Source organism: Canis aureus, chromosome 33, assembly GCF_053574225.1.
Source record: "Canis aureus isolate CA01 chromosome 33, VMU_Caureus_v.1.0, whole genome shotgun sequence".
Lineage (NCBI taxonomy): Eukaryota > Metazoa > Chordata > Mammalia > Carnivora > Canidae > Canis > Canis aureus.
Genome location: NC_135643.1, coordinates 1,353,486 through 1,367,174, shown reverse-complemented (window position 1 = coordinate 1,367,174; position 13,689 = coordinate 1,353,486). Strand labels below are relative to the sequence as shown.

General features: G+C 37.5%; 1 protein-coding gene and 1 pseudogene across 1 annotated transcript in view; both read right to left on the bottom strand.

The window, feature by feature from the left end:
* Positions 1–13,689, bottom strand: part of SHROOM3 (shroom family member 3) — a 325,226-nt gene that overhangs the window by 281,542 nt on the left and 29,995 nt on the right. The window lies entirely within an intron of this gene.
* LOC144304108 (small nuclear ribonucleoprotein G pseudogene) lies at positions 6,536–7,275 on the bottom strand (annotated as a pseudogene).

The window sequence follows — 13,689 nt, the reverse complement described above, 5'->3', positions numbered from 1 at the left end:
TTTCAGGAACTGCAGAATAAAACATGGGTCACAGCCAAGCCAACATTCTGTAAAGATGCTGCTTTGCATGTCTGATATAAAGGGATTACCTGACCAAAGCTAACTCCATCCTTGCCCCAGACCCATTTTGCTAGAATGTCTCAAATACTCTTTACTAAAGCATCAAGACCCCTCTATAGAGACGAACAAACATACCTAACCCATTTATAGTGGGCAGATGGGTTCATGAAAATACCATAAATGACCACATCTCTAAATATTTCCTTCTGGAACAAAACCTCCCAAGCAACTAAACATATAATTCTTCTCTCATAAGTGTTCTATCAGTCTTTCTATTTGTATTGGGGGGAAAATAGGAATTTATCTAGTTTCCAATCCTTCTTGCTAACTCTAGCCAGAGAAGTTTAAATCCTCCTTTTCACCTGGAAACTACAAAAACAAATAAACAAACACCCAGAGCTGTAGTATGAGGGGGGTGGGGGGCAAGAAATGTAGACCCCCCAACTTGACATCTCCACTCCTGAATCCAAAGAACACAGGGCAGTGAAACAATAGGAAAAGATGACTGGAATGGGTTTCCTATGTGATCTTAGAAGGGAATGAGTTCTTTGATGATCTGATATTTACTGTGAATGTGTTTGTTGTGTTGGATTCCACTCCTTAACAGAGACCAGAGGAAACATCCATGGGAAGGCTGATTGGCAGAGTTCAGAAAGGTTGAGGGCTTCAGTGAACTTTCTTTTTGACAAGCCTGGCTGGGCAGCATGAGGACTTGGGTCTGAGACGGGAGTGTGAGGGGAGGGGGGATCAGGAAACTGGGGGCTGACTGGCCCTGGCCATTTTCTCAGATGTCAGGCCCACCACCCAGGCTCTGAAACTTAGATTGTGATCACAACCCTCTTACTTTCTGCTAACAGATGTTGAGTCTCTGAGTCACTACATCTGAACCGCATTTTTGCAATCTGAGTAAAACCCCCAGTATTAGAAAGGAGAATTGAAAGACTATTCCTGCTGAACCATAATCGACCCTCTTAAGACCTATTTTTTAATTTGCTTTTTGTTTTGTGTCCTTTTTCTATATTCCCTGTTCATAATGAGCTTAAGTCCTCCCTTGATATAAAGGAAAATGTTCAACTAAATATTATGGACAGAAAAAGAACCTTCCTGCACACCTCATGTGTCCTTTACCATGTATTTATATCTCACTTCTTAAAAAAATTATAGATTACTTTATATTTTATTTATTTATTCACAAGAGACACAAAGAGAGAGGCAGAGACACAGGCAGAGGGAGAAGCAGGCTCCCTGTAGGGAGCCCAATGCAGGACTGAATCCTAGGACCCCAGGATCACAATCTGAGCCAAAAGCAGACACACAACCACTGAGCCACCCAGGTGCCCCTATAGATGACTTTATAAGAGAGAAATGTATATTTCTATACACTCACATTTATCTCTCATACAAACTATATATATATATAGTATATATATATCCCCTCGGGGGATATTGTATTGTGTGTGTGTATGTATATATATATATATGATAAAATAGAAAGAAAAATCAGGACAACGATTTAAAAACTTAAAAATTAATACAGTCACTGTAACTGAGCATTAAGAATTATTTTGAGCCTCCAGACAATTCAGGCAAAAACAGAAAAAAGACAGGTTACGTGTAGTCTTACTACAAGGAGCGATGGTCTGAGATTCCCTAAGGATGTGGGGCTGTCCTTTCTCTTTCCACACATCAGGTTAAATCAAATATTATTTAGTTTAAAAAATGTTGCTCCCAGTCTCTCCATCTTTTTTCAGTCATATGAATTAAATATACTTCATGAACATTCTCTTACATATATTTTAAAGATTTTATTTATTTATTCATGAGAGACACAGAAACGGCAGAGACATAGGCAGAGGGAGAAGCAGGCTCCACACAGGGAGCCTGATGTGGGACTCTGATTCCAGGACTCTGGGACCATGACCCGAGCCACAGGCATGGACACCCAATCGCTGAGCCACCCAGGCACCCCTCTCTTATAATTTTTAATCCTAACTTATTTTTCCAAATTCATAGGAACTCCAGACTCACAGAAATTGTAGCCAAACCTATCCTCACTCACCAGCACTCACAAACATTGTAGAAACCTGTAACACGTTCCCAGAAGCATTATCTTAATGCACTAGGATATACATGGGGGATTAAGAGATGAAAGGAGAGGCGGGCTGCCCCGGATCCAGTCCCACGTCAGGCTCCCTGCAAGGAGCCTGCTTGTGTCTCTGCCTCTCTCTCTCTCTCTCTCTCTCTCTCTCTCCTCTCTGTGTATTCTCATGAATAAATAAATAAAATCTTTAAAAAAGAAAAAAAAAGAAAGGAGAGGCTACATATCCTAATTCTTGATCTTTTGCTAATTTATGCTTAAGAGAAAGAAATACATTTCAGTACACCAAAGGAAAATAAATGTAGACATGGCAAATATCTAAGGTAGGTTAACAAAACATTATATGGTCAGATCTTTTGAAAGTGAGTAAAGTTGATAACCAAATAGGCCCATGGACTTATTTACAGCTCTTTTTAAACCAAGAAACAGAAAAATGGAAGGACTCAGCTAAAAAACCCAATATCTAGAGATGAATTGGATTTTGTTGCCACTAAGCCGGTTTACAAGAAATTCAGTAATCTGATGCTTGGAGGCCGAGCCTCTTTAATAATGGATGATCAGCATTTAGAAAACTATAGAAAACAGATCCTTCCGTTTTTAGTGGAGGTCAACTAATTGAAGCAAATGGCTTTGGGAGTCTAGGAAAAGAGTAGAGAGATCATGTCTCCGTATGTATGAAACACACAGGCCTCTCTAACCTAATTAGGTAACTTATTAGTTATTATTATTACAAAACAGTTTTCAAATGACTCTTTAAAAATGGACTCCAGGTTCAGATCCCAGAGCCCCACTGAAGTCTCATTCCCGGCCTATGCCAGGCTTCAGCGTGCTGCCTGGTTTGTAGAAATATTCTGCTGGCACAGCTGCTCGAAGATTGTTTTGTATGCTCATGCAGTTCATTAGGTTTAAATAAAATAAAATACATTGGAATACAGGCAAGATTGTTTCATGTGATTTCTCTAATGAGATTTTTTTTTAAAGTATCATTCCGGGCTGATTAAATCCTATGGACCTTCGGGGATATTGTAGAAAATACTAGGAGAATTCACTAATGAATGTTTTTTCATTCCCCGTATTTTTTCCCCACCTGGGAGTATTGAATTAAAGAAGGTTGATATGGGACGCCCGGGTGGCTCAGCGGTGGAGCATCTGCTTTGTGCTGAGGCGGTGATCCTTGTCCTTGTCTGAGGATCAAGTCCTGCATCAGGCTCCTTGCAGGGAGCCTGCTTCTCCCTCTGCCTGTGTCTCTGCCTCTCTCTGTGTGTCTCTCATGAATAAATAAATAAAATTTTTAGAAAAAAAAAAAAAGAAGAGTGGTGTGAACAATGAATTTGCAATTTACACGTTTTGGTGTATCTCTCCTGAAGAACTGCATTGATAAAGTTAAATGTTAGATATAGGGACGCCTAGCTGGCTCCGTCAGAAGAGCATTGACTCCTTATCTTAGGATTGTGAGTTTGAGCCCCATGTTGGGTGGAGAGATTACTTAAAACTTTTAAAGAGAAGGTTAAATGGTGTGTATAAATTCAAGTGATTTGCATTGGATTCCTTAACATTCTATTTCAGCTTATAGTTTTTTGTTTGTTTGTTTTTTAGCTTTTTTTTTTGCTTATAGCTTTTTAACCCGCCAACATTTATATACTAAATATTATATACATATATATTTATATTATTATAATATATATTATTATATATTATAATAATAATAAATATAATATATAAAACATCAGCTTATAATTTTTTTTATTTATTTATGATAGTCACAGAGAGAGAGAGAGAGAGAGGCAGAGACACAGGCAGAGGGAGAAGCAGGCTCCATGCACCGGGAGCCCGACGTGGGATTCGATCGCGGGTCTCCAGGATCGCGCCCTGGGCCAAAGGCAGGCGCCAAACCGCTGCGCCACCCAGGGATCCCCTTATAATTTTTTAAAAGCCAACATTTGCTTTATAAGCTTTTAAAATGTTTTATAAGCTTTATAAGTTTTTTAAATGTCCAGTCAGCATATACTCAAAAAAATAATGTGGGATACAGATTTTATACATCCTCTGCATTCAGTATTTTATTTTATACCACATTTATTAGAGCTTCCAAATGTTAACTTGATATTTCTCAAAATTCTGGAAATACTTAAATCTCCCATTAAAGTAGATATTGACTGTGGTAAAATACAGAATATAACAGTCCTTTGCCTCTGGCCCATGAATTTTGTGTCTTCTAGGAGTAACTATGAAACTGTGGCAGGCTATTCGTTAGCTTGCTAGTAGGGTAAATTCTCAAACCCTCCACAGTTTTTGACAATTCTCATCGAATTATCATAATGGAAGTGTCCCATCAAGTTGTGGCCTGATATACTCATGTTTTCCCTTTCCTATTTCCAAATCAGGGGTGTGCATTTAGTGAACATGACAAAAATCTCCCTCTCATCTATCACTGTGAAAGAAGTCATGTCTATATATATCGGTAATGCTTTACATTTTCATGAAGGTTTGTATAATTAAATTTGCCAGGCTAATAGGATCAAGTCCTCTGGGGGAAAATTTCTAAAGTCACATATATTCCTTAACACAAAACTAAACTGCCAAGTACAGAATCACTTATACTCTCTGGAACAAAGCCAAGGGAGGATGCAGAAATGATGATAAAAATGATGTTAGACTAAATTTCCTGAATCATACTCTAATCACATGACTTACTTTCTCCATAACCTTTCATGGTTCTCCACGGCCAGCTGTCCAGCCATACCTTTATAATTTGATATCAATTCATATTTCCAAATTTATTTCCTATTACTCTCTTCATACATACATACATACATACATACATCTGTGTAATGTAGTCAAATATAACCATTCTAAGCATGAAACTATCCCATGCTTCATAGTTTATTTGAGATATATAATTCATCTACCATAATAGTCACCTTATTAGACTGTACAAGCCAGTGGTTTTAGTATGTTCAGTTTTTCAACCATTACCACTATCCAATTCCATAACATTTTTATCACTCCAAAAAGAAATTCTGTACTTATTAGTGGTCGCCCTCTAACCACCCACACCTTGTCCTTCCCGCCCCACCTCCCAGCCTCTGGTCCCCATAGCCGCTGACAACCTTGCTGTTTCATGGATTTGCCTGTTCTGGGCATTGCATACAGCTGGAATCATACAACACATGGTCTTTTGTGACTGGCTTCTTTCACTTAGCATGTTTTCAAGCTTTATCGGTAATACAGCAGGGATCAGTTACTTCATTCTTTCATATGATCAAACGATATTCCATTGTATGGATATCGCATATTTTGTTTATCTATCAGTAGATGAACATTTAGGTTTTTTCCCCACTCTCTGGCTATGCTGAATAGTGCTGCTATAAATATTCTTATACATGTATTTCATGTATAAAATTTTATGTGGATGCATATTTTCATTCTCTCGGGTACATACCTAGGGGAGGAATTTCTGGGTCATTAACTCTAATGTTTAATTATTTATTTATTTATTTGTTTGTTTATTTATTTATTTATTATTTTATTATTTATTTATTTTTATATGTTAACTTTTTGAGGAACGACCGAATTGTTTTCCAAAGTGGCTACACCGGGGCAGCCCAGGTGGCTCAGCAGTTTAGCGTCACCTTCATCCCAGGGCCTGATCCTGGAGACCCGAGATTGAGTCCCACATCAGGCTCCCTGCATGGAGCCTGCTTCTCACTCTGCCTGTGTCTCTGCTCTCCTTCTGTGTATCTCTCAGGAATAAATAAATAAAATCTTAAAACAAAAACAAAGTGACTACACCATTTTACATTCCCATCAGCAATGCATGAGGGTTTCAATTTCTCCACATCCTTGCCAACCATTGCAGCCATCCTAGTGGGTGTGAAGTAGCACTTCATTGTGGTTTACAATTTTGATTAGCATTTCTCTGATGACAAAGGATGTTGAGCATCTCTTCATGTTTTTTTTTATTTTGTCATTTGCATATCATTTTGGAGAAGTGTCTATTGAAATCTTGTGCTCATTTTTAATGGTGTTATTTGTCTCTTTTCATTGTTGAGTTTTTTTTTCTATTATAAAAGTTTATTTAACAAAAAAGTTCAATATGAACATGCAGGTGACCTGATTTTTATATTGTAGTAAAGCAGGTACTATGGACAGGGGATATGTGGAAGCAGTTTTTTTTATTTTTTTTTTTAAGATTTTATTTTATTATTTATTCATGAGAGACACAGAGAGAGAGAGAGAGACAGAGACAGAGACACAGGCAGAGGGAGAAGCAGGCTCCATGCAGGGAGCTCAACGTGGGACTCGATCCCGGGTCTCCAGCATCAGGCCCTGGGCTGAAGGTGGCACAAAACCACTGAGCCACCGGGGCTGCCCGGAAGCAGTTTTCTTCTTCTGACCAACAGGCTCATTGTTTATACTCGTTCCAAGGCTTCTAAGAGGATGATGCTCTTCCCTTGTATTACCACCACTCCAATATTGTTCTGTTACCCACTAGTTGCCACCTCCACACATTCATCTATCACAAGACTCATGAACGGACCGAACCCTCGCAATATTCCTGGGACATGTCTGCCGCCATTTAATTTCAATGATAATTTCTTGTCCATAAATGTTTTCAACTTGGGAGGGTGAGCTTCACTCATGGCGTCTACTCAGCGAACTCAAGATGCCTCCAAACGGAATTTGTGGGGTCCCTCACACTCCCGCAGTAGGCCCAGCCCATTGTTGAGTTTTATTTATTTATTTTTTCCATTGTTGAGTTTTAATAGCTGTTTATCTTCTTTTATTATTCTAGCTTTATTGAGGTATAACTGATAAATATAATAGTTCTTTATATATTCTAGATAGTAGACTTAATCAGATCCATTATTTGCCAATATTTCTCCCATTCTGCGGGTTATCTTTTCACTTTCTTGAGTGTCCTCTGAAGCAAGTTTTTAGTTTTGATAAAGCCATTTATCTTTTTCCCCCCCGTTGGTTACTTGTGTTTTACATGCCCTCGCTAAGAAACCATTCCCTAATCCAAGGTCAGGAATATCTCATAATTTTTTAAATTGAGATATAGTTCACATGCTATACTTAGAAACTTTTTTACTATACCTCTAAGAAACACACCAAAAAAGTACACACAACATAAATGCATAACTTAATTATTCTAGAACTATTATCCAGGTCAAAAAACAGAATGTTGCCAGATCCCAAGAAGTCTTCCTCCAGTGTCCCATCACTGCTTCCCAATTATAATACCCACTCATCTCTATGACAAGATCATAGCAACTGGGACAACGCCGGTGGCCCAGGGGATTAGCACCGCCTGCAGCCTGGAGCGCGATCCTGGAGACTCGGGATCGAGTCCCACATCGGGCTCCCTGCATGGAGCCTGCTTCTCCCTCTGCCTGTGTCTCTGCCTCTCTCTCTCTCTGTGTCTCTATGAATAAATAAAAAATAAAAAAAATTTTTAAAAAAAGATCATAGTTATTGAAAGGAAGTCCCAAATTAGATCTATTTTTATTGGAACAGTATTTATTACAGTACTTGATAGTAAATATTATTGAATGAAATAACAAAGAATGGAAAGTCAGTTAATTTTACTATTTAACAGTATCTCCTGTAATTTTTAGCTGATGAAGAACTTTAAGTTATTGCGCAAAGCTGTGTTTCTCCGTCTGTTTTTGGTTTTTGCTTGTTTTATACCAATCTATCTTAGGTACGTGACACATTTTGATCAGTTAATACCTTACTCTAGATAAAGGAAAGAAAATAATACTGTTAATGATAAAATAGCTGATAGTTATTTATTGCATGCTTAATATATGCCTGAAACTCTGTCAAGCATTATGGCAGTCAATCTTCACAACGCCCTTAATAAGAGACCTATTTTCTCTCTCTTCCCTTATCTATCTGTTCCCCGGCTGACCCCCACTTAATTTTTGCCAACAGAAGTACTAAGGCTTACCAAGGCTAAGTAACATGTCCCAGATCACACAACTAACAAACAACAGAGATAGGTTGCAAAAACTGGCAATCTCACTCCAGAGCCTACGTGATACAATCCTCAACTCTTCCCAGATAATTCTGATGCCCAAAGCACCTGAGAACTTCAATCTGTTCAGGAACAAGATCCCTGGTATCTTTCTCAGATGTTCTTTCAGATGTACAGTCTTGGAACAGGAAGTATTCAATAAATGGTGTTTATTACAAACACGTTTTTCCATTCATCTATCAATGGACACTTGAAGTTGCTTCCATAACTTGGTATTGTGGATAATGCTGCTATAAATATTGGGGTGCATATATCTTTTTTAATTAGTATTTTCATTTTCTTTATGCAAGTACTAGAATTACTGGATCATATGGTATCTCTATTTTTTATTTTTTGAGGACCTTCCATAATGTTTTCCTCAGTAGTTGCACCAACTTATGTTCTCACGGACACTTGTTCTTTTTTGTCTTTTTTATTCTAGCCATTTGGCAGGTGTAAGGGGTTATCTCATTGTGGTTTTGATTTGCATTTCCCTGATGATGAGTGATGTCGAACATCTTTTCATGTGCCTGGTTGACATCTATATATGTTTTCTTTTGTTTTTTTTTAAGAATTTATTTATTTTTCATGACAGACACACACACACACACACACACATACAGGGGCAGAGACACACAGGCAGAGGGAGAAGCAGGCTCCACACAGGGAGCCTGACGTGGGACTCCAGGATCACGCCCCTGGCCGAAGGCAGGTGCTAAACCGCTGAGCCACCCAGGGATCCCTATATACGTTTGCTTTGGAAAAATGTCTATTCAGGTCCTCTGCCTATTTTTTAAATTGGATTACTAGGGGTTTCTTGGTTTTGAGTTGCATAACTTCTTTATATATTTTGAATATTAATTTTGATTCCATCATTTACAAATATGTTTTCCCATTCAGTAGGTTGACTTTTTGTTTTATTGATGGGTGTTTTTCACTGTATAAAAGTTTTTATTTGGTGTAGTTCCAAGAGTTTACTTTTGCTTTTGTTTCACTTTTGCTTTTGTCTCTTAAGGCTTCTGTTGCCTTAAGAGACATATCTATGGATGTCTGGGTGGCTCAGTGGTTAAGTGTCTGCCTTCGGCTCAGGACGGGATCCTGGAGTCCTGGGATCGAGTCCCACATCAGATTCCCTGCAGGGAGCCTGCTTCTCCCTCTGCCTATGTCTCTGCATCTCTCTTTGTGTCTCTCATGAAAAAAATAAATAAAATCTTAAAAGAAGAGGCAGACATATCTAGAAAAATGTTGCTACAGCTGATGTCAAAGAAACTACTGTCTATGCTCTCTTCTTGGAGTTTTCTGATTCCAGGTCTTACATTTAGGTCTTTAATTCATCTTGAGTTTATTCATGTGTATGGTGTAAGAAAGTGGTCCAGTTTTCCCAACACCACTTATTGAAGAGAAAATCTTTCCCTCTTTGCATATTTTTGCCTCCTTTGTCACAGACTAATTGACTACGTAAGTTTGGCTTTATTTCTGGGTTTTCCATTTCGTTCCATTGAACTACATGTCTATTTTTGTTCCAGTACCATATTGTTTTGAGTACTACAGCTTTGTAGGATATCTTGAAATCTGGGACTGTAATACCTCCAGCTTTGTTCTGCTTTCTCAAGATTGCTTTGCTTTTTTAGAGGCCTTTGTTGTTCCATACAAATTTTAGTACTATTTGTTCTAGTTCTGTGAAAAATGCTATTGATATTCCAATAGAGATTGCATTGAATCTGTACGTTGCTTTGGGTAGTATGGTCATTTTAATGATATTTGTTCTTTCAATCCATGAGCATGGAATACCATTCCATTTGTCTGCATCATCTTCAATTTCTTTCATCAGTGTTTTATAGTTTTCAGGGCAGGGGTCTTTCATCTCCTTAATTAAGTTTATTCCTAGGTAGTTTAATCTTTTTGGTGCAATTGTAAACGGAATTGTTTCTTAAATTCTTTTCTCTGGTACATTGTTATTATTGTATAGAAATGCAACCAATTTCTGTGTATTCATTTTGTATCCTGCAACTTATTGAATTCATTCATTACTTATAATGATTTTTTGTGGAGTCCTTAGGGTTTTCTATGTATAGTATTATGTCATTTGCAAATAGTGACCATTTAACTTCTTTCTTACCAATACAGTATATCTTTTTGTTGTCTGACTGCTGTGGCTAGGACTTCCAGCACTATATTGAATAAAAGTGAGAGTGAACATCCTTGTCTCATTCCAGATCTTAGAGAAAAAGCTCTCCATCTTTCAACATTGAGTATGTTAGCTTTGTGTTCTTCATAATGGTCTCTATTATATTGAGATATAGTCCCTCTAAACCCACTTTGTTTGTTTTTTTTTTATCATGAATGGATGTTGAATTTTGTCAAGTGCTTTTTCTTAATCTATTGAGATCATCATATGATTTTTATTCTTCATTTTGTTGATGTAATATATGACATTGATTGAACCTGCATCCCCAGAATAATTCAACATGATTTTGGTGAATAATTTTTTAATGTATTCTTGGATTTAGAATGCTAATATTTTGTCAAGGATTTTTGCATCTATCATCAGGGATATTGGCCTGGAGTTTTCTTTTTCCTTTTTTTATTTTTTTATAGTGTCTTTGTCTGGTTTTGATATCAGGGTAATGTTGGCTTGTAGAATATATTAGGAACCTTTCCCTTCTCTTCTTTTAATAATGTGAAGAGAATAGGTATTAAATCCTTGTTAAATGTTTGGTAGAATTTAGCTGTGAATGCATCTGGTCCTTGACTTTTGCTTGTTGGGAGTTTTTTGATTACAGATTCAATTTTGTTACTAGTAACTGGTCTGTTTAGATTTTGTACTTCTCCTTGATTCAGTTTTGGGATGTATGTTTCTAGGAATTTTTCCACTTCTTCTAGATTGCCCAATTTGTTGGCATATAAGTTTTCTCTTTTTTAAAGATTGATTTATTTGTTTGAAAGAGAGACTGTGTGGAGGGGAGGAGCAGAGGAAGATGGAGGGACAGAATCTCAAGCAGAATTCCCACTGAGCACAGATCCCGATGTGTGTGTGGGGCTGAACCTCACAACCCCAAGATCATGACCCAAGCTGAAATCAAGAGCTGGATACATTCAATTGACTAAGCCTCTCAGGCACTGCATGTCATATACATTTTAATAGTTGTCTCTTATAATCCTTTGTAATTTCTGTGTTGTTGGTTGTTACTTCTCTTTCATGTTTTATTTTCTCTTTTTTTCTTGAGGAGTCTAGTTAAAAGTTTGTCAATTTTGAGAAAAAAAGGCTTATCAATTTTATGTTTTCATAGAACCACCTCTTGGTCTCATTGATCTTTTCTATTGCTTTTTTTAGTCTTCATTTCACTTATTTGTGCTTTGATCATCATTATTTCCTTCTTTCTACTCACCTTGGGCTTTGTTTGTTCTTCCTTCTCTAGTTCCTTTAGGTGCAAGTTATATTATTTATCTGAGATTTTTCTTATTTCTTGAGGTAGGCCTGTGTCACTTAAATTTCCCTCCTAGAACTACTTTTGTTGTGTCCTCCAAATTTTGGACTATTGTATTTTCATTTTCATTTGTCTTCATGTTTTTTTTTCTTTTCTTTTGTGTTGACTCATTGGTTGTCTAGTAGCATGTCATTTAGTCTCCATGTGTTTGTGGATTTTTTTCAGTGTTTTTCTTGTCATTGATTTCTAGTTTCATACTGTTATAGTTGTAAAAGATGTGACCGGTGTACCTGGATGGCTCAGTTGGTTAAGCATCTGCTTTCACCTCAGGTCATGATTCCAGGATCCTGGGATCAAGCCCCTGCTCCACAGTGAGCCTGCTACTCCATCTCTCTCCACTCATGCTTTCTCTCACTATCTCTGTTGCTATATCTGTCTCTCTTTCTCTCAAATAAATAATAAAATCTTAAAAAAGAAAATAAAAGCAAAAAGATGTGACCAAAAGGTTATGATTACAATCTTCTAAATTTATTAAGACTTGTTTTGTGGCCTAACATGTGATCTGTCCTGGGGAATGTTCCATGTGCACCTGAAAAGAATATGTATTCTATTATTTTTGGATGACATGTTCTATATGTGTTATATACATCTGGTGTAATGCGTCATCTAAAGAAACTACTTTCTTGGTATTTTTTTTTTTTTTTTTAAGAAACTACTTTCTTATTGATTTTCTGCCTGTATGATCTATTCATTGACTTAAGTGGGTTGTTAAAGTGCCCTACTATCATTATATTATCATCATTTTTCCCTTTAAGCCTGTTAATATTCACTTTATGTGCTTAGGTGCTCCCATATTAGGTGCATAGATTTTTGCAATTGTTATATCCTCTTGTTGGGTTGATTTATCATATCTATTTTCTTTTCTTTTTTTTTTTGTTTTAATTATTTATGATAGTCACACAGAGAGAGAGAGAGAGAGAGAGAGAGGCAGAGACACAGGCAGAGGGAGAAGCAGGCTTCATGCACCGGGAGCCCGACGTGGGACTCGATCCTGGGTCTCCAGGATCGCGCCCTGGGCCAAAGGCAGGCGCCAAACCGCTGCGCCACCCAGGGATCCCTATCATATCTATTTTCAAAATTAAGTATTGGAAAGTTCAGGGTATACTCCTTAGAAGTCAGCCTTATAATCAAGTCATTTCTCTAAGTTCTGGTTCTAACTTTTTCAACCCAGTACAAATGAAGGTTCAGCATGCAAAGGTCACCAGAATTATTCAAATTATGACTAAGTTTATAAAAGTTGGGATTATATATCTTCATCTTGATCTTCCTATGCTTTCCCTTTTACCTTATTTATTTCTTGAAGATTGCCAATTGAAGTTTGTGTTTTCATTTGTAAGGTCTCGAGACCCTCGTTAGGATTAGCAATGTGCATGGAGGGCAATCACCAAGGGCCTTGGCCTTTGCTTGCTCTACACTCGAACTGATTGCTTAGCTGCCTCAAGTGCTAGTTTCTTTTACCAGTATTTGCTCTATCCTTTATAGTTCCATGACCATTCTCCTTCATCCATATTTTAAAGTGAGACAGGCCTAGGTTTGAACCCCAGAGGGACTAATTTTGGGGTAACTTCTCTAAGCCTCAGTTTACTCATCAGTAAAATGGAGATAACATGCTTTCTATTCTGTGTTCTGGGAGAACCAAGGTTATATGTACTAAAAATCATCCAGCAAAAGGGTTAGCATAAAGCACAAATGCAAAAAATAATTTTTTAAAAATATTTTATTTATTTATTCATGAGAGACACACAGAGAGAGGCAGAGACACAGGCAGAGGGAGAAGCAGGCTCCATGCAGGAAGCCTGATGTGGGACTCGATCCCAGGTCTCCAGGATCACACCCTGGACTGAAGGCAGCACTAAACCGCTGAGCCACCTGGGCTGCCCAAAAAATAATTTCCTTCTTTTATTCTCTTCACAGAGAAGCAAAGTACTATTTCAGCAGTACTTTGCTTTCTCTTAATGCCATATTGTCATTGTTTCTTCGGCCCAAATCCAAGCATAGTCCTTCCTTATCTGTTATTGTTG